This window comes from Pundamilia nyererei, unplaced genomic scaffold (genome assembly GCF_000239375.1).
Source record: "Pundamilia nyererei isolate P.nyererei 1_Seehausen unplaced genomic scaffold, PunNye1.0 scaffold00017, whole genome shotgun sequence".
NCBI lineage: Eukaryota > Metazoa > Chordata > Actinopteri > Cichliformes > Cichlidae > Pundamilia > Pundamilia nyererei.
This window is the reverse complement of record NW_005187418.1, coordinates 1,265,575-1,287,248: the sequence shown is the minus strand read 5'-3', so window position 1 is coordinate 1,287,248 and position 21,674 is coordinate 1,265,575. Positions and strand designations below refer to the sequence as shown.

The window sequence follows — 21,674 nt, the reverse complement described above, 5'->3', positions numbered from 1 at the left end:
TGCTCGATTCGTAGTGGCACTGTGACCTTTTTCTGCTTTGAGACTAATAGGGAGAGATATCATTAGAGAAAGTCTCACAAGCTGTGATTTTTCACATGTTTGCTGTTGGAACAGTCTACCACCCTTCTGCCTAAGCACTGTTATTATTCTTTAAATTGAGACCCACGATTTAGCCGCAAATGACGTACGCTTCACGTCCATCCTGTTGTTTCAGACGCTGGAGCTGAGGACAGAACTGTACTCCTGAATTACAGTTTTATTACTATTTAAAACTTTAAAATTGGTAAAAACGGAGATGCAGCTTCTGGAAAATCACTTATTGAAATACGGATTCATGCAGAAAAAATAGACACAAACCACTCCCCGGGGGGTAAGTTGTAACGAGCAGATTCAAACTCGGTGGAAGACGGGCCAGCAGCAGCAGCAGCAGCAGCTGGGCTCTAGGGAGCTTCTCAGTTTATTGAGAAGGGTCTACCACGGTTAGCCAATCATCGAATTCCACAGCCTGTTCTACTCTGGCAGATATTCAGAAAATAAAGTACTTTCCAGTTCCTTCCCTGTTTCCTGTCTCCTATGTGGATCCGTCTTTGATATGTGTCCTGCAGAGCCCTGCGGACTTGTGTATCCCAAGCCAATTAGCCCATCCTACAGTCACGAGAAAGGCACTGAAGGGTGCAGGTGCTCGCCGTCTCCCACTGCTCTCAGAGTCAAACGAGCTGCATGTGGAGAACTCCTGATGCAATGTCAGCACAGACATGTCAACAGTCTATGTGTTATGGTATAAAATATACGACGCATCCATGTGGCCTAAAATAAAGTGACTATTAATAATATACAAAATAAAATTTCCTTTGGTCTAATGTTTGCAAAATTGAGGATTATGGAGTAAATAATAATGATACTATTCACACATATGTAAAATTAAATGGGTCAGAGATAACAAATTAAAAAAAAAATACATAATGAGGATCATACTTTTCACTCAAAACGATTTCAGATTAAAATAGGTCAAAGGTCAAAGTGGATATAGTCATAAATACTCAAGAATTGCACACACACACACACACACACACACGGAGGTCGAGGATATTTAAGTGGTTGTTTTTTCTTTGCGGTGGGAATAAAATAATATGACAAGCTCAGTAAATAATAATTTAGACAATTATCTCTGAAGCGATGCGTAAGAAAAACTGAAGAATTTAATGAGCGACCCATCTGCTCCCCAAGGTGTTCAGGCCAAAGGAGTGCGAAGGTGCAGGTGACAGCAGTCTGAGATCATTAAATATAGTGAATAAAGTTTGATCTGTTTAAGTTTACAGGTTTAGCTGAAAGCACAAACTGTGCAGTCCTACGTGCCACTTCAGAAATGTTCGGTTTGTTTTATCGTGTTGCTGAATCATCTCTGCCTCCTGCTTAAATCCAGCTGCTCCTGGACACGAACAATTACACATCCACAACGAGATGTTTGGATTTAGAAACAGAAGAGAGCCGCTGATTATGGACTAAGATGGTTGAGTCAACAGCAGCCAGACTTCTGTTTGTCATGGTCCTGCACTGGTCATCTGTTGTGCTTTAACATCTCTCTAAATCTCTCGAGCTGGATTCATCTGAGCTCCATCTGCAGGTGGAGTCCCGGTCTCTCACATTTGGCTCACTCTCCCCAAATAAACATCCTGACCAAGTCTCACTATCACCTCCTGAAACATTTCATGAACAGCTCAGCGTCCGATTCTGTCAGGACTGACTCTCCTTCCTTCTCTCTCAGAGTTATCCTCCCATGTTGATGGCTCTGTTCCCTGCACCCTCCCTGTTAATCATTTACTCTGTTTTTGCTCAGTCTGTACAATAAAGCCATTTGAAAGGAAATCACTCTCTTTTGGGTCTCACTTCAGGATCCGCTCACTGGTAACACCTTCAAAGGCCTTGAAACTTTTAGGTTCTTGAACATGTTTCACTTTTTATTCAGAAGTTCTTCAGCTCAGGCCAATAAAGGCGGATTGAGAAGCTGCCTTCGACTCAACCACTCCAGACTAACATGACCGGGACGACTGAGAGCCCACACAGAGAGCCCGACTGTAATGACTGTCAGAGGTTCGGCTCGTCTACATTTCGATGTTGAACTGACACGAGCACACTGCACAGCTGAGTCTCATAGAAGAAAATGTGAGACAGTTATGAAAAAATGTTTGTTTGTGTTCAAGGACACCAGCTGTCACGTTTTTTTTGCAAAAGCACGACTCTGAAAGTAAAGTAGTTAAACAAGAAGCATGTTTTGTGTCTGCAGCAGATATATGGTGTCCAAACTCATCAGCCAGGACAAGATGGCATATGAACACATGAAAGCTGGTTTTAATGACAATTATTAATCCATCCGTCCAATTTCTTAAGTGCTGCGGGGCTGAAGACTGCCCCAGCTGTCGTAGGGCAAAAGGTGGGGTCCACCCTGGACAGGACACCAACCAATTGCAGGGCTAACACTTTAGAAGCAGTTTCAGTTCAGTTTTATTTGTCATATGCAAGTTAGCACAGCGTCAACATTGCAATGAAATGTATTTGACGAGCAGAAGACAGTCACTCAGCAGTATAGTACAGTAAAAATAGTAAAAAACCACAATATTTATAAAACACAGCAAAAAATATAGTAAAAAATGTTAACAGACTAAGTATAAATACATGTGCACACTTGTATAAACAGAAAAAGAAATCTTAAATGAGATAAAGTGTCAGGAGTGAGCAGCAGTACAAACTGAACAGCACAAAGTTTGAGTGTCAGTTAGTGCAGGACTGCACGGAGTAAGGGTTTTTATTTCTATTTAAATACTAATAAAAATGACGTGACCAGTGCAGAGCGTAGTATGTATCTGTGAAACTGTAGGACAGCGTCTGCGTGCATCCTGTGGAGCGTAGTGTGTGTGTTTAAATATTGTGGTTGAGGTGTCGTACGGCTAGGTGGTAAAAACACAGACTCCTGTAACGTCTGCCAGATGGTAACAAGGAGAACAGCTGGTGTGCTGGGTGGCTGTGGTCCTTGATGATGCTGTGTGCTTTTGGGTACCCAGAAAGAACACAAAATACACAATAACATGTTAAAAAATAATAACAATGAAGTGTAAACATGTTCGATGTGCAAGATTTGAACGCGTTTCTCTGGAGTGAGCATCAAACTGATGCCAGAATCCAAATTCAGACGTTTTCACCCCTTTAAAGGGGGAATGTGTTGATTTTGCACAGACACAAGTCAGTGTGAGATAAATAAAAGTGTTCAGGGACACAAACAAAGGGGAAATAAGGGCAGCGTGGTGGTGTAGTGGGTAGCACTGCTGCCTCACAGCATGAAAATGCTGGGTTTGAATCCCTCTTGCTCTATGACTGCTGGGGTAAAGCCCCAGACCCCCATAATCCTGAAGTGGATGTAACTGGATGGATGGAAGTAAAACAGAAACAAAATAAGTGCATCAGATTAAGTATCTGTCACAGATGAAGGAAACAATCCAGAAATGAGAAACACAAAGACTGTCACTCAGTCTTGGTCACTTGAGGGTAAAAATCAAAAGCGAGTCCCAAATAATGATTTCTCCACATTGCTGGATAATACAAAGTGAATGGTGTGTGTGTGTGGAGGGGGTGTTGATATGGAGGCACTGACAAATGATGAGTAAAATTACATTTTTCCACTCAGGCCCGCCGTGTCACAGCACAGGACACGGTAAATCTGGAACAAATTTCACATTTGTCATTTCACATTTATTATCTCTAAAGATGACGGAAATTAAATCCGTCAAGTAAGACATCGTGGAACTGAAAGACCTCAAACGAGGCCATTTCAAGTTGAAGGGAGACTCTTTTTAGAGTGGGTGTTTGACATGCGGGGCTACCTGCAGGGGAGCTGCAGGAGCTTGCTGCGAGTGTGTGAATCAAACGTTGAAATGTACGCTTGTGGTTCAGTTAATTTGATGATTATCATGGTTGAAATGAAGTTAGATATGCCGCCTGCCAACATAATCACGTTAGGACGCTGTTAGGGACCGCAGCTCAATCTTCAGGTCAGACTTTCCGTCGGGCGATAATTGGTAGTGAAGTCACGTATGCACGTGTCACTTCTCCCATTTCAAAACATTTTCCAGACTTTTATGGACAGGTCTGACCCCGATCTCGGAGCGGGTCGCTTCCAAGGGTCATTGGACACCTTTTTCAGTGACAGTGGACTTTTTGTTGTTCAGACTGAATGTCAGAAAGCTGTCAACATCCATAAACAATGGAACTTTTCTTCTTTCCTCTAAATCTTTCCACTAAAATCACACAAAAATGCTCAAAAAGGCATCGATGCCAAAAACACAGAGCAGAGATCCAGTCAGGTGATCAAAGGTGAAGGAGGACTAGTAGACACCCAAAGGCAGACATTAACGGAAATCATTAACGGCGTAAAAGATGGACGTAGCCCCCGTGGCATCATCTTTTGGTTGGTGAGCTCCCGTTACAAAGCCCAGAGGCAAACACTTTTATTGGACGCTGCATGCTCATTGGACATGGAGGTCTCCTTCGTTTCAGACTAATAATGACGATAAGTTCCCAAATGGACTTCATGACTTATTCAATATGACCTGAAACTAGTGACTGAGCCTATGAAGGCATCAATTCAGTGTTTACAGAGGTCAGGACCCCTGTAAATACACAGGCCCCTCGTAACATCTGCACACCAGGCGATTCTTGTACAACTCAGCTTTTTGTTCAGGTTTAAATTTAGCAGGGTGACCCGTCAAGCCTTCAGCTCCATTAACACCTCTGCAGATTACGGTAGTTCGAAGTGTTATGAGTGGTCACTTATGTTAGACTGGTGCAAAGCAACATGCGGCATCCATGCACACTGTTAGGTTAGTTTAAGGGGTTGAATTTAAGCTGATGATGCTTTTTAGCTTCACATGCCAAATTCCACCTTTATTCTCGCTTTAGGCTGAAAAGCAGCCACGATAGCATCATCATATAACATCTGCTTATACACAGCAGGATACAGCTGGCCAAGTTTATTTTTCTTATCTTATTCAGATATTCTGTGCTGTCATATATTATATTTTATTGAACTATCCTATTTAATTGAAGCTCCAGAGGAGCTTTTGTGATAAAGTACATCTTATTTAATCTTTCTTACTGGAACTTATGAAACAAATCACATCGTATTTATTTAATATTTAGTTATTTGAGCTCATTCATTTTCCTTTGCTCTGCTACACTAGATTTTACTACTAAAATACTAAATCCCACTTTTAGCAGAGCAGGGATAAAGAAAACTACAGGTAGGCACACCTTTCAATTTGACCCTCACCCATGTGATTACAAGCCACTAACCTGCTTTCACAGCAAGCCTCAAGTGGCCATTAGAGGAACTGCAGTCTTAAGCACATAAGCATAAGCTTTATTTTTCACCCCCTCTATCAGCTCCGTCCTCAAGATAAGCTAAAAAGATGAAAGATGAAGGCAAACAGAAATAACAAACATCAAACGCATTCCCGTCAGTGTGCATGCGGACACCTGAGATGGAGGCTGATAATCCTAAATGCATGTTTTAATAATCATAAATGTCCAGGGAGGGGAAGAGATAAAATCGGATTGGGTTGCCTGAGGGCAACAATGTGCAATGACCTGGTTAAAAATAGGATGTTGACAGTGTAAAGGGACTGTCATCCCCAATCAAGATTACCTAGCTTGTGATATTCCCTAAACCCCAAATGCAATATCCTAGAGAGCTTTAAAATCTGTCTGTGGACGATTACGTCAATGTCAAAAGTTAAGACCGACAAAGTTGCCTAATGGACTGACCATGCACATAATTCATAGTTTTTATATTTTTAAGTAAGCCTTTACTGAGATGTGGACACATAAACAACAGGTTATCAGTGTTTTCATTCCTGTAAAAATCTGTTTTTTTGCTTTTTTTGCACGTTTTCACTGCACAGCCAAACAAAATCTTCTCATTGAAGACACATTTTCTTTTATAACAAAGCTTCTTTACATGGCACTGCATGAGTGCACAACTTTCCTCCGGGGCACTTGGTCACACATAATCTGAATTTATTAAAGTCAAAGCAATAAAGTCACTTTGTGAAAAAAAACAATGCACATTAACAAAAACAAAGATTTACAAAGCAAGTGTGTAAAAGCAGAAAGAAAACCCGACCGCACTGAGACATCACCTTCACGCAGAGCCAAGAGATTAAAGGTAGAAATGGTGGAGCTTTCAAATTAAGCAGCATGACCTTGAAATGAATTCTTTCTGGCACTGGACCACACAGTGATTTATGACTGTTAAACCTCAGTAACACAGGAGGCATTTCTTATGTAATGAGGGAATTAAGTAGCTCGGGATAATTTCTTGGCATTGCTCGACAAGTTGCATGAGAAGAGGTGAGGGGAGCTTTACTACGGAGGCACATTATGGTGGATTTAATGCCCGGCACTGTTAATATGGTACGTTTATAGGAAAATTTGTGTTGTTTCAGTGTGCAAGTGCGAGAAGCTGAAATACACAACTGGCAAATATTTCCCCGTCACACAGAATGAATAAACTCTTTGATTTGTTTTTGAATGTTTCTCTGACACGTGTGAGAAGAAGGAGACAGTTAATGCCTGGAATAGTTTTGGTTTATGAATATTAAAAATAAGAAAAAGGACCAAATTTGGATTTTTGTGAAATAAACAGCAGCACAGCACTGTTTACTTCACCCCTGATGACATCATGCTGACCTTTTTGTTTTTAACTTGTAGAAAGAAATTATGTTTGCAGACCTTCTTTTGGATTTTGAAGTGCATAAAGTTCAATATATGTATATAGACACCTTCTCTGCAGCTGCTCCTCCATTCACAATATTTGCATTGATTGCCCTTTCCTGACAAAACCCTCTCATAGATTTGTGTCTCCTCGCAGTCTCATACTGAGGCTGCATGTTAAGCAAATGTGCACGAGCCACTGGCTCATTATGTGCGTATGTTATAGAGACATTTTTTAAAATGATGCTATTATGGTGGTGTTTTTGTGTGCGTGTTGGTAATAATAATACATTAAACTTGAATTATATATACAATAGAGGGAGGTTTGTTTTCGCTCTTTGTAAGCAAGAACTGGAGTTGAGGACTGATTTAAGAATGTTTGTCTGAATTTTTGTGCACATCTTGCACTTTTTTATGTTTGCTGTGTTATGTGGATGAATAAAGTAGGTTAAAAACGTTATGATGGATGTGTTTGTGATATCTGCACAGAACTAAATTAGCTGCTTGGCTCTTTTTAGATAAAACTAACATCGGATCAAAGGCTGAACTGGGAAACGTACAATCTAAGAATGAGTGAACTTGCTGTTTTTCTACACTCGTTGTGTCCACATCATAGCTAGCGTGTGGATTTCAGTGCTGTGATGAGTTTGTGGTTTGAGTCCTTTGTGAAACTGTGATGGTATAAAACTGAGAGCATGTGATGCAGAAGTATCACCTGCAGAGAAAAGCTTTTTGAAATCATATTTTGGGGCAAAGCCACCAAAAATCTGAAGCAATAAAAAATAATCATACTACATGGTGACTATCAAAATAAAAGTTGTAGTTCTTTCCCAATTAATTTAAATGAGGGCTTGATTTTGTAAGGTGGTGGTGCCAAGATGGTTGCTCCAGTGTGCTCACTGCTGTTCTTCTCCTGTTTGCAGCCAAACATTTATTAAATTGTTTTTTCCTGACTGAAGCTTCCAAATGCAATTTGAGGGCTTCACATCCATTCTTCCTTTTCTTTCTGCTCTCCTGACTTTATTTCAGTTCCTCAGTCGCTGTCACAGGAGCAGCTGACTCAGCAGAAAATGCATCTTTTACTGCACCTGCAAACTTCTTCTAAACCTAATCAAGGAGCTGAGCTACGTACCCAAATCTAGGCACTGAAAAAAGAAGGAAATCAATCAGAGCAAAGTGCAAAACACACAGGACACAAATGGATATGAACTACGTCCGTGAGTGTGACTTTTACCATCCGCCGTCTCTCTGATCTCCTAACACAGGCTCTGCAGTTACCACTGAATCAAAGCACTGACACAAAAAGACACCTTGGACATAACGGGGAGGCGGAGGTGGCATTTTATTATGTGACAGGAAGACAAAGTTTTGGATCGCCACACCTCCCTCTCCCGAGACCACCTCCAGTTTTTGGGAGGACACTGTGGTGTTCCCAAGCCACCCCAGAGACATAATCTCTCCAGCAGGTCCAGATCCAGCCCCAGTGTCTCCTTCTGGTCAGACATGCCTCACCTGGGAGGCGTCCAGGAAGCGTCTTGATTAGACGTCTAAACCACCTCAGCTGGCTCCTTTCTATGTGGAGGAGCAGCGGCTCTACTCTGAGCTCCCCCTGAATGACTGAGCTCCTTATCCTAACTCTAAGGATGAGCTTTTTTGCTTTTATCTGCAGGAAACGAAACAGAATAGTAAATAAAAGAAGCCAAACATTAAGCCGGGAGGGGGGTTTGCAAGTTGTTTTCACATTGTCACTTATTGATCATTCCCACTTTAATGTTTAACTTAAAAGGCTTATTGAAACACACACAGCATGTCAGGCATTACATCACAGAGGGATTACTGGTGATGTATCTGATATACTGCTAAACTACTATAAAAATAGACCACATCTATATACACACACACACTACTATTATATGACAAAGAAGTATTTCTATGCATCTGTGTCATTATTTCCGACATAGTTTGCTGTCAGTGTGCATGAGCGAGTTCAAAAGCCGAAGCAAATGAAGGAGGATTTAACGCCCACGCTACACAGAGGCAGCAGTATTGTTGTTGGTTGTTTCCAGCAGACGCACTAAGCCTGTTTCCTTATGGGCTCAGATATGTGAGAGGAAAATGTTTCACTCCTCAAAGCTGCTAACTGGGCTGTGACCGCAGTGAGAAAACACACACATGCCAGAACCTCTAAAGCTCAATAATTAACACATTTCAGCTCTTTCATTTGGCCTCACTTCAGCTTTAAGGCAAAAATGAGAATTTGTGTTTGGTATCAGAGACAAAAATCAAAACCTGAGCCATGTGATTTTCTTAAATGCTCGTGAAAACAGCACAGAGAGGGATAAAAATGTTTGCTGGGTTCACAAAATGCTGCAGAATTTTACATTAAAAGTCAAAATGAAACAGGAAAGGTTTCCTCGTCGCTTCAAGCGCTGAAGCCTGACTGAGCGATGCTTCACGTCAGGTGACTCCTGTAAGTCATTAGCTATTTCCTAATTGGAGATTCACTTTAAAATGGACAAGCGTCCGGTAAACTCACAGCAGAAGTCCGCAACCCAAAATCCATATTAGCCCAACAGGAAGGAATTGGCTGCGTTTTTATTTATGGATTCATTGATCTCATTGACATCCCTCGCCTGCTACGGAGCGTAGTGAAAGCACAAAGGTCACAGTGTCACTGGGAGCCTAATGAGCTCGAGCTTTATTGGTGTATTTTTTCACTTTGACAGATTGAGGCTGGCTGTTTCCTCCTGTTTACAGTCTCTGTGCTAAGCCGGGGCTAATTATACCCTGATTTCAGCCTCGCGCTCAACAAACAGAGGTGAGATTCATACCGAGCTTTCATCTAATTCTTCAGAACGCGAATGAGTGGATTTCCCAAAATGTTAAACTACTGTTACAACACAGGGATTGTTTCCACGAAGAAAATGTACTTGTGTGGTAACGTCAAGATGGAGCCCAGTTTTTGTGGCTCCTTGGACAGATCTTTTTCTCACTTCATTAAATTTGCAGTCTGCCACACACATACTGTGCAGTCAGCGCGTTCATTTGAACTAGAACTAGACTAAAAGCAGAAATAATGACTGAAAATAACTTAAAAAGTAGTTTGCTTTTAAAATACAGTTGTTGTCAATGTGTTCAACACTGTGAGTGTGTGAGGAGACCTTGATACATGATGAGGTTGTCTTCTTTGCACCGTAAAACTTATAACTGGGGCTTAAAGACGTTTTTTTTAAACATGTAGCCAAGAGAAAGAAAAAAAAAAACTCCAACATTCGTGTCCATGATGCTGATGTATTATATGAAAAATGATGCTGGAGAGGAGGTTAAAGGTTGTTTTGTGTTAAGTAAGGGTTTTGCAAAATAGCGAACTACTGCTTTGTAAACTTAAGTAAAAGTTATAACCTTTGTTATTAAGTAGAAAAGTATTAGCTTCTTGAGAAGCAAGGCAGCAGCCACCCTCTAAAGTTTGAGGGGCTCGGTGCTACAGAAGGTAGCAGGTCATTTTCAAATGCAACGTTTCTAACAGCTCAACAGAAACCACCAAACACAGAACCTGGCTCGTTGCCATTCTGGCACAGGATCTGTAAAGTTGATTTATTTTCCAGGGAGAAAAAAATGTAAATGTGTGAACTTCACTTCACTCTCAGACATGGAGAAATGAGACAGGAAGAGAAGAGATCGTGTTCAAAGGTAAGGACGGCTCAGCAAGTGACATTTCATAAACACTGTAATAAATCCAACAGCTATGTTACAAAATCAGTACTATGGTAATGTTTACAGCAATGCACTATGTTGGCTGGGCAGGCTGCTTGCTGAAGATCGGTTCAAGGGCAGCAAAGCAGATGATGCTCTTTATGTGTCACTTTTTTAGCTTTCACTTAGTTCAGCATTGGACAGCAGCCATGAGAGCTCATGTATCATCTGCTTGTATAGGCAAGACACAGATACCTTTCATTAAGTGCTTAAGTAGCAGGATTTCACTTAGCAGAGTGCAGACATATTGGACGATCAAATTCAGTGCTCCAAAAGACATGAGCAGTAAAAAAAAAAATGGTCCAGAGGTACAGCTTAATGCATGAATGTGACAAAGTGGCGCATTCATATGGCACAAAATTACACAACATTAGTTGCCTCAAGGCGTTTTATATTTTAAGGTAAAGACCCTACAATAAGAGAGAAAACCCCAACGATCAGGCAAACCAAAATGAATAAGAAATTGGCGATAGTGGGAAGTAAAATCTCCCTTTTAACAGGAAGAATGAGAATGGAGTAATGCAGCATAGCCTTGTGATGGGCAGCATGTGGTATCCGCGCTCACTGTGCTCACAAGGGATTGAATTTAAGCAGATGATGCTCATTAGCTTCACTTGCCAAATTTCACCTTTATGCTAGCTTTGTACTGGCCACGGGTTGGAAAGCAGCCACTGCAGATCACGTAACATCTGCTTATATATTGTAGGATGCAGTTAGCCAAATCCAGAACGAGCAGTAAATGTCAGGTAAGCTGATCAGAGCCTGTCAAAAAGAGGAAAACAAAAATCAATCTGGTAGTTAGTCTCATTGTTCCCTCCGTGCTGCTACACTGGATCATGGGATTCCTTCACCTGCCAAATCTTGCTTTAACCTTACACACTTACAACTCCTTAAATGTTGCCCCTGATAAACACCCCCACATTATAGTAAAACCCAAATAAAACAAACAATAAATTTAATAAAAACTAAACTGAATTGCTCCCTTCAAACTCAATTAAAAATAAAATTAAAAAACCAAAACTAGTGAAAAACACTCAAGATAATATGAGACCCTTGTTGTTCCTCTTATTTCTTTTACAGCGGTCACATTACTGAGACTGCTGCAGCACCACTTTATTAACATTCTCCTGCAGTCTTCAAAGGGTTGGGAGCCATCGACAGAATCGTAAAATGCCTTTTGCACGGGTCACGAGCTCAAGGTCCCGAAATAACTGCTGACTTCACACAGAGGCCTCAGCCAAACTGGAGATTTGCCAGCAGTTACAATAACAGCGGACAGGTCCGTCTCTGGAGCATCTTAGAAAGCTCACAGTCGATTTGAGCGCTTGAAGAGATGTAAAGTGCATCGTACATATCAGCTCTGTGTTTTCTCACTGACCTCCTATTGTTGTTTGAATGGGAGTTAAAAACAGTGATATGGGTTGAGCCAGGTGATAAATCCTCCCAGTGGAAACAGGAGCTTTAGGTATCCCTCCACGCCCGGGGGCCAAATGATCCTCTTTTCATCTTATTTCCATACACCGCAGGCCAAACAAACACGCAGCTCGGTAACAAACACCCAGAGCGTGCCCTCTCTGCGGGTGAAAACGCATAACAGAGCAGAAATGTTGGCGTAATTGCACACCACTACACAGGCAAATATGCTGACCCAAATTTAGTCACACTGGCTTAGCAGATCAATGGCTGCAGCTAAGAAGCATCTTCCTCCTCTGTGCATTTGGAGAAGGGGTCTAATTAAAGCGAGCATCAGCAGGGTAGAAAAGAACATATTATTTGCATTAATTGAGAGCAAACTACTGTGTTTTCTGTGCTGCTGTAGAGCAAAACAAACTGCAAAAATCTCAGAAGTAACATGATGCCCGTGCTGGTGTGCACGCAGCTCAGAGCCTCTGCGGCTACAGTAAGATATTACCATGTTATTATTTATATTAAATCTTTGTTTAATCAGGTAGTCTGAGATCACATTTTCAGAGTGCAGAGAAGACGAAAGCATAATAATCAGACAAAGAAACCATCATCAAACACCATTAATGCGAGGTCGTAATAATAAAAACAGTGAAGAGTGGCATAGAAAACATCAAATAAAAAAGGGAAAAACAAGGTGTGAAGGACTACTTTGCAGGGAAAGAACAGCTCTGCCAAGGTTTTTACGTACATAAGCAGCATCCAAGGTTAAGCAGACACTTGATGTGAGGTAGATTGGAAACTGAAAGCTAAAACTTTAGAAATGAATAGCTTAAGATCTTTTTATCAAGCTGTTAGTGTTAAATCGGAAAGTGCTGCGACGTGCAGCAGAAAGGTTTTATACTTGAAAAAGAACAAACAACCTTTGATTATGTGCAAGACTTTAAAAACTTTTGTTTTTCAGCCTAATGTTGAATATGAATCACAAATAACAGTTTGCTTTATATGACTCAGTACTGTGGAGATACCGTGGTTTTAATGGGGGAGCTGTCGCTGGCATCGTGTACTTGGTCTTGCCTGCCTTTAAAACAAGTCTGTGATTACGAAGAGATAATTAGAGATCAGACTGAAGAAGAGTCAAAGCCTGTGTATAAATGTGTTGTTCACAAAAATGGACTTTAAGGAATGAACAGGGAGAATGATGGTGCTTTAGTTTTGTTTAAAAACAAAAAGGGGCCGAGCATAGAACCCTGTGGCACCCCACTGCTGAGTGCGCTTCGCTCAGCTGTTGTGTTAATATTTAGGTTTCCTTCAAAAAAACAAATTACAGAGAAGGTATTTTTTTTTAATTACTGAAGAATTGTAATGAGGTGATATAGAACTATTTCCTGCTGCCATTGTTTGGATTGACAACACAACACATAGGGAAATAGGGAAGATATACATGGAATCTAAATATCACTCTATTACTGTAGCACCTTGAGGTGACTGATATTTAGTGCTATATAAATAAAATATCCTAGAATTTTTAGGTACTTTACAGTTTATAACCCTTTAAATATCTAACAATTTGAATACATGTACAATATTCCTAAAAAAGTATATATTTCTTTGAAAACCAAAAAATTAAATACTTTATTCGACTGAAATTTATCATTTAACATTTAGAATAATTATACTAAAAATGAATGAATGCTACCCATATTCTACATTCACATGCATAAAAATAAATAAACTCAAAATTGTGTCAAGTATCACTAAATGGGCATTATCAGGGCAAAAAATAAAAGCCTGCACTTTGCACTCATTTTTACTGCACTGCAAACTGTTATGATTCAGTGTTTGTGATTTATGCGTGACTCCTCCCACCAGAGGATGGCTGTAGGTTTTCCCTTTTCTCTCTCTCAGGGGGGGACACCTGGGTGTGCCTGCTGAGTCGTTGGGTGGAGTTTGTTCCTGTCCTGGGATTGGATAGTTGGTTGATCACCCCCAGTACTTAACCTCCAGCAGACAGCCACCTCGCCCTCTCCTTGATTCCTCCACCACCAACAAAGTGCCAGCTCATTGTCCATGTTTTTGAGCTTTTTCTGTGTAAAACCTGAGCTGTAGTGTTTTGGAATGTGTGAGCCGTCAGTTACTGAGATACCCTGTGTGAGTTAAGAGTGGTATTCACTGTATATAGTGAGCAGCAGATTGAGAAGCCCTTTTTTTGTTGACCCTTTTTCTCATGTTTTTGGAGCATAGGTTAGATAATTGTCTTTTATTTGCTTTTGTTTTAATAGGGAAGCTTAGGGAACATTAGAAACCTTTTTGTTTGTTGTTTTGGGCACAGCTCATGTCCGAAGTCAAATAAATTGCTAGTGGGGAGTTGCACCTTCATGTTTCTCTCTCATGTGAAACCCTGACAGGACAACTGTCTGTGAAGGTATCATTTTTACATTAAATAAAGGAATGATTGTTTTGGGTGTGGGAATAGCTCAGCAGGCAACCTGTATGCTGAAAGGTACAGGGAGGATCCCAAAACAAAAATAGACACTTAGGTGTTAAAAGCCATTTGCAAACTATGCATCATAATTACAACCTCTCACGCACAACCATGTGTTGGAGTAAAAGGTGGAGGATGTGACCATGTTTAGTCACTAGTTATATTTACTCATATATTCCCAGTTTGCACACACAGTACAAGAGTGTGTAACAAGCTTGTTATTCATAAACTTCCTCACAGTATTGCAGAAAATAAATCAACACAAATAATTAGATTTATTTTAAAAAATCTATTCCTGCTTTACTTAAATGTTCTTTCACTTACATCATTTTAAGGGTCGAATTGTTACAATGAAAAAAGTCACAAGACGAAGATGAATTCATTACCAAAAGTGATTTTTCTGCTTATAAAACAGCTAAAAGCTATGCCTGCTTACACATTATTGCATATGTCACACAGTAATAACACACAAACCTATTTCCATACTTATATAAGGCCAAACGATGTTTTTACTTCAGGCAGAGCGTTTTTACAGTGAGGTTTTTGTGGTTTTTGTACTTTTAAATGGATCATAATACACCCTCCTCCTCTAGTAAAAGAGGAACTAATCCTGAGTCTCTCCACCAAAACAAATCTCTCCCCAAACAACTCATAAATCCAGAAGTGAGACCGTTTCCGAAACAAACACACAGCAGCTACATCGATTAAACTTTCCACAATCTCCCAACACGCCTACTCTGAAATAATCCACACAGTATTCAGGTGAGCAGCTGTACCTGAAAACACGCTGGAAAAAGTCTGCCGCCACCTCATTTTTATCATAAATAAAACACATTCGAGTCGGCCAAAATGGAAAATTACAGACTGCCTGTTATTGAAGGGAACCGATGCCAGTTTTCACGCTGGCTGTGTATCCTGGCTCAGAGGAACGAATCACCTCGAGGGTTTTCAGAGGACTGCACAGGCTGCTTTGAAACAAGCTTTGCAGAGAGAAGAATAATTTACTTTCCATGTCTTAGTGCGTGTAAGACCACTTGAGAGTAAAGAAAACATGTATGCACATCACGTCCCTTTTGTCTTTTCTATCTTTGATGTCACCCCCTCCACAGACACACGTATGCATTGATAAATTCAAATTTAATGAACGCCCCGCCCAGCTCGAGCCCATTCAACAAAAAGATGTTTTTCTTGTGAGTGAGCAGGAGGATGAGTCGGGGCAGAGGGCTTTGCCACCCGACTGCCACCAACTGCCAGCGCTGCTCTAAATAACATCTCCGCCTCCTCCTCTCCCTCCGCCTTCCTTTTCCTCTTCATTTTTCTTAACTGACAAAACCCAACATCTTATAGCAAGACAGCCAAATGAGCATCCACATAAAGCCACACAAGCTGCTCCTCACATACATATTAAAATCCACCGGCCTCCCTCTGGGGATCATTAGGGGAAAGTCAAACTCGGCTACAAATGTTGAAGGGGTTTCCGGGTGGGGCAAGACGGGCTACAACAAAGATAGTTATTCTAAGCCGAGAGGAGGGCACGCAGCGCCCACGGCACCTGTCAAACTTAGCGGCTGAGCGGGCTGGACAACACCCCCGCCGGACGTCTGCCATCCCCTCCGTGCATATGTTTGACAACATGCTGTAATCATCCGAGAGAACATCAGAGATAGTGAAGGGCTTGTAATGATTAGAACGTGCTGATCACTCCACGTAGCTGCCGAGTCTCAGCAGGAAGGTTAACCAAAGTGCATTCAGCTCTTTTTGATCTTCAGACGTGACCCCCCATCCACTCCCACTCATTACATTTAATTTTCCATCTTTTCATCTTCTTCTTCCACGTAGAAATGAGGCTAGATTATTTCAACAGGTCACACTAAACGAGATGGGGTTAAGTGTGTTGAAATGTTATAGTAGTCCAGACAGCAGTGAGATAGACACTAAATTATCTTTTTTTTCATAGAAAATGCATAAAGCAATCATCAGTGTGAAACATGATTTATTGTTCGGTTTTTGTCCCACAGATAGTTTGAAAGATAAGGACGTGTTGAAAAGCTGCATTCTGTGGTTGCAAAAGACTTCCAGGGCTGTAAAAGTGACTGAGAAGAGCGGACCTTCGATTTGGCCTCGGCTCAGTAACTCACTTTGGATTATACTCAGGGGAAAAAGTCCATTTGGAAATTTGGGTAAGAATTCAGTGATTCAGTCAGAAATGGGAATTACACGGTGCATGTGTGTGTTTCACACTCAGCTCGAGGCTTCATAATGAGACTGCATAAACCAGCTGGTGACATCTGTCTGCGGTTTGTACCTGTTTATGAAGCTCTCAGGCTACATGAAAGAGGACATGCATATTACACAAACACAATTTTTCAAAACACCAATCTCACATCTGTTGTTTTGTGTGCACATTAATGCCACATTTTAGTGTAAGTACAAGTAGAAAATGTTATTAGGTAAGCTGTTATATTGAAGTGTAGTCCTGGTTTTAGTTATAATAATCTTGGTTGGAGCTGTTATAAGCTCCAATAACACGTATCTGCATTTGAACATGCAGCATCTGTAGAAATAGACAAGAGTTTTCTGGTTTTAATTCGTAGCTCGTGGGTTATTGCACAGTGATGTTTAAGCAGGAATTTGTTGCATGCAGGTAAACAATTGGGGTTGAAGGCAAAAGAAGGATTGGATTTACTGAAGTTCATTCCTAAAACCCAGAGTTATCATTTCCAACGCGTAACATACTGACGATTTGTCACATAGTGTCGATATGTTAGGTGTTGGGATGACGATGTGTTGTAAAACCAGACTGTCTCAATCTGCAGTTCCTCTAATGGCCACTTGAGGCTGCCTCCAAAATTGAGTCACACCTACAGGCTCTCATGTTAAAAGTTCAGTTTTACAGCAGAATCAGACAGGTGTATGACAGGTGACGACACGGGCAGCTACGCTGGTATACCCGGGCCCGTCTGTGGTGTTACACCTTTGGGAAGCATTATTTAATGGATTATCTTACACATATTATGACCTGCATTGTGCTTGTGCTATACACCCATTCTCTGACAGTTTCCAGTTCATTGCAGGCTTGAGCCTTGGTGGTTCTTGGGTTATTCCCACAAATCCTAAACAGTTGAAGATGACCGTTTACAGTTATTTGATCTGATGATCTTGGAATCCAAGGTTGCCAAGAAATGGCTCAGAGAGACCTTCGTAACTTTTACAAATCTATTCCCCTTCTTAGATCTTCACTAAGTTCCTGACTAAGTTGGTCAGAGGAGTGTGCGCTGTCAAACAAATCTTTTTTATCTTATAAAGAGAACTACTAGCTGTAGCCAATCATCATGACTAACGAAAGGTTAAAAGGCCTTGGCCTCGTCAAGTTAAAACACATTGTAGAACTTTTCAGCTCTCATTAAAAGGTTTAAGCGAGTATATGCATATATTTTGGCTTCTGTGGATGAGAGAAAGTGTTGAATAAATTCAGACCTGTGCAATTCTATTTTGTTAAAGTCATTAAAAATGCCATTTATTATTTATTTATTTATATAGCACATTTAATTACAACAGCAACGTTGACCAAAGTGCTGTACAGAAATACAAAATAACTATTAGCATATAACTTATAATATTAGTACCAAACACCGAATAACTCTCATACTGTATTAAAAGCCAGTAAATACAAATGTGTTTTAAGATAAGATTTAAAACGATCGACAGTAGGACCCTGTCTGATGTGTAGGGGTAGATTATTCCACAGTTTAGGTGTTACGACCCCAAACGCTCGCCTCTGTGAACCAGCCTAGGCCCTGGTTTGGCTAAAGGCAAAAGATCATTTGATCTAAGAGATCTAGAGGGCGCATAAGGCTGCAAGAGGTTAGACAAATAACCAGGAGCGTGTCCATTCAGGGCATTGAAAGTCATAAATAAAATTTTAAAATCAACTCTGAAGTAAACAGGGAGCCAGTGAAGACAGGCAAGCATGCATGCATCATGTTCACGTCTTTTAGTTTGTGTCAGAAGACGAGCTGCAGCTTACGGATCAACTGCAGTCTTGCAATGCAGGTCCGACTAACTCCAACATATAAGGAGTTACAATAGTCCGGCTGATATGTAATAAAAGCATGGATCGCCCGTTCACAGTTTTTAAAAGATAAAAATGATTTCACCTTAGATAAAAGCCTCAGTTTGTAATTGCTGTTAAATATAACCCCCAAATCTTTGGTGTGCGACTTAATAAAAGGCTCAAGACGCTTTAACTTCACCGAGACACTGAAGTAAGGGAGCACAACATTGTCTCTTCAGTTGAAGATAGATCTGAGTGTCATCGGTGTATAGATGGATAGAAATGTTATATTTTCTATCAGCATATAAATAGAAAATCAAATTGGTCCCAGTATAGATCCCTGGGGAACACCACAAGTAAGGGGAGCTAAAGAAGAGATAAAATCTCCAAAGCTCACAGAGAAAGTCCTGTCAGACAGGACCTGAACCACTCTAATGGCCTTGATCCGCCAATGCTCAAGTCGCGAGATCAAGATGTTGTGGTCAGCAGTATCAAAGGCAGCTGTCAGATCCAAATGCAAAAGCACAGCCGAGTCTCCTGAGTCAGTGACTAATAAAAGATTGTTAAAAACCTTTATCTGCGGTACAGTCATGACTGCAGACACAGTCAAAAACAACAGCTCAAAGAGATTAGCATGACGTTCACGCCCAAAGTGAGCATACGTAAACTTCTGACCTCAACTGTATATGATGGAGGCAATGTCAAGCATCAGATTTCAAAACATGATAAAAACTCGTCATGTTTGGAGCATTGCTCCACTTTTCACAATCTCACAGGCTTGAATTAATTTTGTGTCTGACAAAGATGGAGACCAAGATTTTATTAGAGCCATCTTGAACAGCGTGACGTGTAATAAAGTGACACGAGCGCCTTAAGGCAAACGGGTCTCGATATGGTGCAGATGCAGGGCATCAGTCATCTCTGCAATCAGGCCAAACACGTCAACCTGAGACAGAACATAACATGTATATGATTTACAGGTTACGCGACATCATCTGGATGTAGCTCAAATGTCATGTAGGCTGTAGGAAATGGACCATGATGCCATCTGATCAGCAGCACATGGTAAATACAGTCAGAGGAAAAAGGGTGAAAAAAAAGAGTTTTATATAAGATGGACCTATAAAAATCTTTCCTGGTCACAGTGCGACCTGCACAAAGATGATGAGAAAAAAACCTGTTACAAAACAGCCGCCGTTCTCATTATTTCAGTATTCATCCAAAACAGTTGGCTGTGGTAGATTTCTAAATATCCAGCCATGCCCCAGATGACAAATACATCACCAGCCACTGCTTCAGGTACAAGCACACTGGTAACTGAACCACCTCGGTTCTTTGTGGCACACGCGTTGGAAATATTCTTCAGAGATTTCGGTCCATATTGACATGACAGCATCACACAGTTGCTGCGGATTTGTTGGCTGCACATCCGTCAGGCAAAGCTCCGTTCCACCACATCCCAAAGGCGCTCTGCTGGATTGAGATCTGAGACTGCGGAGCCCATTTCAGTACAACGAACTCGCTTTGAGAATATCTCTGCTTTGTGACATCCTGCTGGAAGCAGCCATCATTAGATGGGTATACTGTGGTCATAAAGGGCATGGACATGGTCAACAACAATACTCAGGTAGGCTGCGGCGTTTAAATGATGCTCAGAGACTTGTCCCCGCACATCATTACACCAGCCAGCAGCCTGAATCATTAAGGATCTGTGCTTTGATGTTGTTTATGATGCCAGCCTACATTTTCCAGTCATCTCTTATCTATTTTTTTGTTAGCCTGTGTGAAATGTACCCTCAGTTTCCTGTTTTTAGCTGACATAAGTGGTAACCGGTGTGGTCTTCTGCTGCTGTAGGGTTTAACATGATGCTCTTCTGCATACCGTGGCTGTAACAAGTGGGTATGTGACTTACTCTTGCCTTCCTATCAGCTCGAAGCCGACTGGCCATTCTTCTCTGACCTCTGACATTTTCACCCAGAGAACTGCTGCTCAGTGGATGTTTTCTATGTAAACCCTGCTTTGTGCTGCAGATCAGCACTTTCTGAAACATTCAAACCCACAGCCACATCAAGTTACTTAAATCTCCTTTCTTCCTCATTCTGATGCTGGGTTTAAACTTTAGCAGGTCACTTTTATACAACTCAAATTTGTATAAAAATTTAGATTTAGTCTTTTTAAGCTACTGACAAAAACAACCACAAATATCTATATATATGGATTAATTAAGTGATAAATTAACAAAGGCTGTGTCTGTGGGCTATGCTGAAGCTCGTGTATCCAGTCTTGGTCTCACGTTTACAGTTAAAATGTTCGTTCCTTTAAAAGCCAACAGGAACTCATCACAATAATTTCTGTTTTGTTGTGTGTCTGCACACAAGGTGGTACAACTCCTTTGGTACGATTTTTGGCTGAATTCCCTTTATTTTGTTAATTGTGGCTCCATGGATGACTGCAACCGAGCGTTTGCATTGTAGGGACTCAGAAAAATGACCAGCTGGACAAAAAAGCATACATCATGACTGCTGGCATGAGCTCTTGCAGCCTTTCTTTGTGTGCGTGTGTGTGTGTGAAAAAAATCTAAAATTAGTATTTAAAGTGCACACATTATGCTAATTCCTAGCTTCATGTTTTCTGTTCTCTCACAGAGTAGCTTTGCATGATCTACCCACTCTCACTGACATCACACAGAGCCACGAGCAGAAAAGCAGTTTGAAACCTGAATGTTTGGCTCACTATTTTTACATACTCTGACATTATTTCTGTTTAATACAAACTTCCACAATTATAACAGTATATAAGAGAATAGGTACTCTCTACAGTGGCCACTGAGAATGAAAGGGTTAAGACTTCTGCCAGCGATTTATTCATCTGGCCTAATATAATCAGTTTGATGAATAAAAATGATGCAGTGAAAGGAACCATACATATCCGCTCCTTCTGTCTGGCTCAGCAACTTAACTCTGCGATTTGTCACCATCTAATTTTGGAAATCCAGTCAGGTACCTCAGCCCTGGATTCATAGAAGTGCTGCTATTCAGAGCAGGGACATGTTCAACCCTGCGTCACAATACATGTCGCATTTACTTCTGCGTAGTGTTTTTTGTCGCCGTTGATCAGCCACACACACACACACACACACACACACACACACACACACACACACACACACATTCGGCTGCCTGCTCTGGGTAATCTGCTCTGAATACAGTTTTGTT

General features: G+C 40.9%; 1 protein-coding gene across 1 annotated transcript in view; it reads right to left on the bottom strand.

The window, feature by feature from the left end:
* LOC102215416 (corticotropin-releasing factor receptor 1-like) overlaps positions 1-21,674 on the bottom strand; it is a 93,995-nt gene that overhangs the window by 51,501 nt on the left and 20,820 nt on the right. The window lies entirely within an intron of this gene.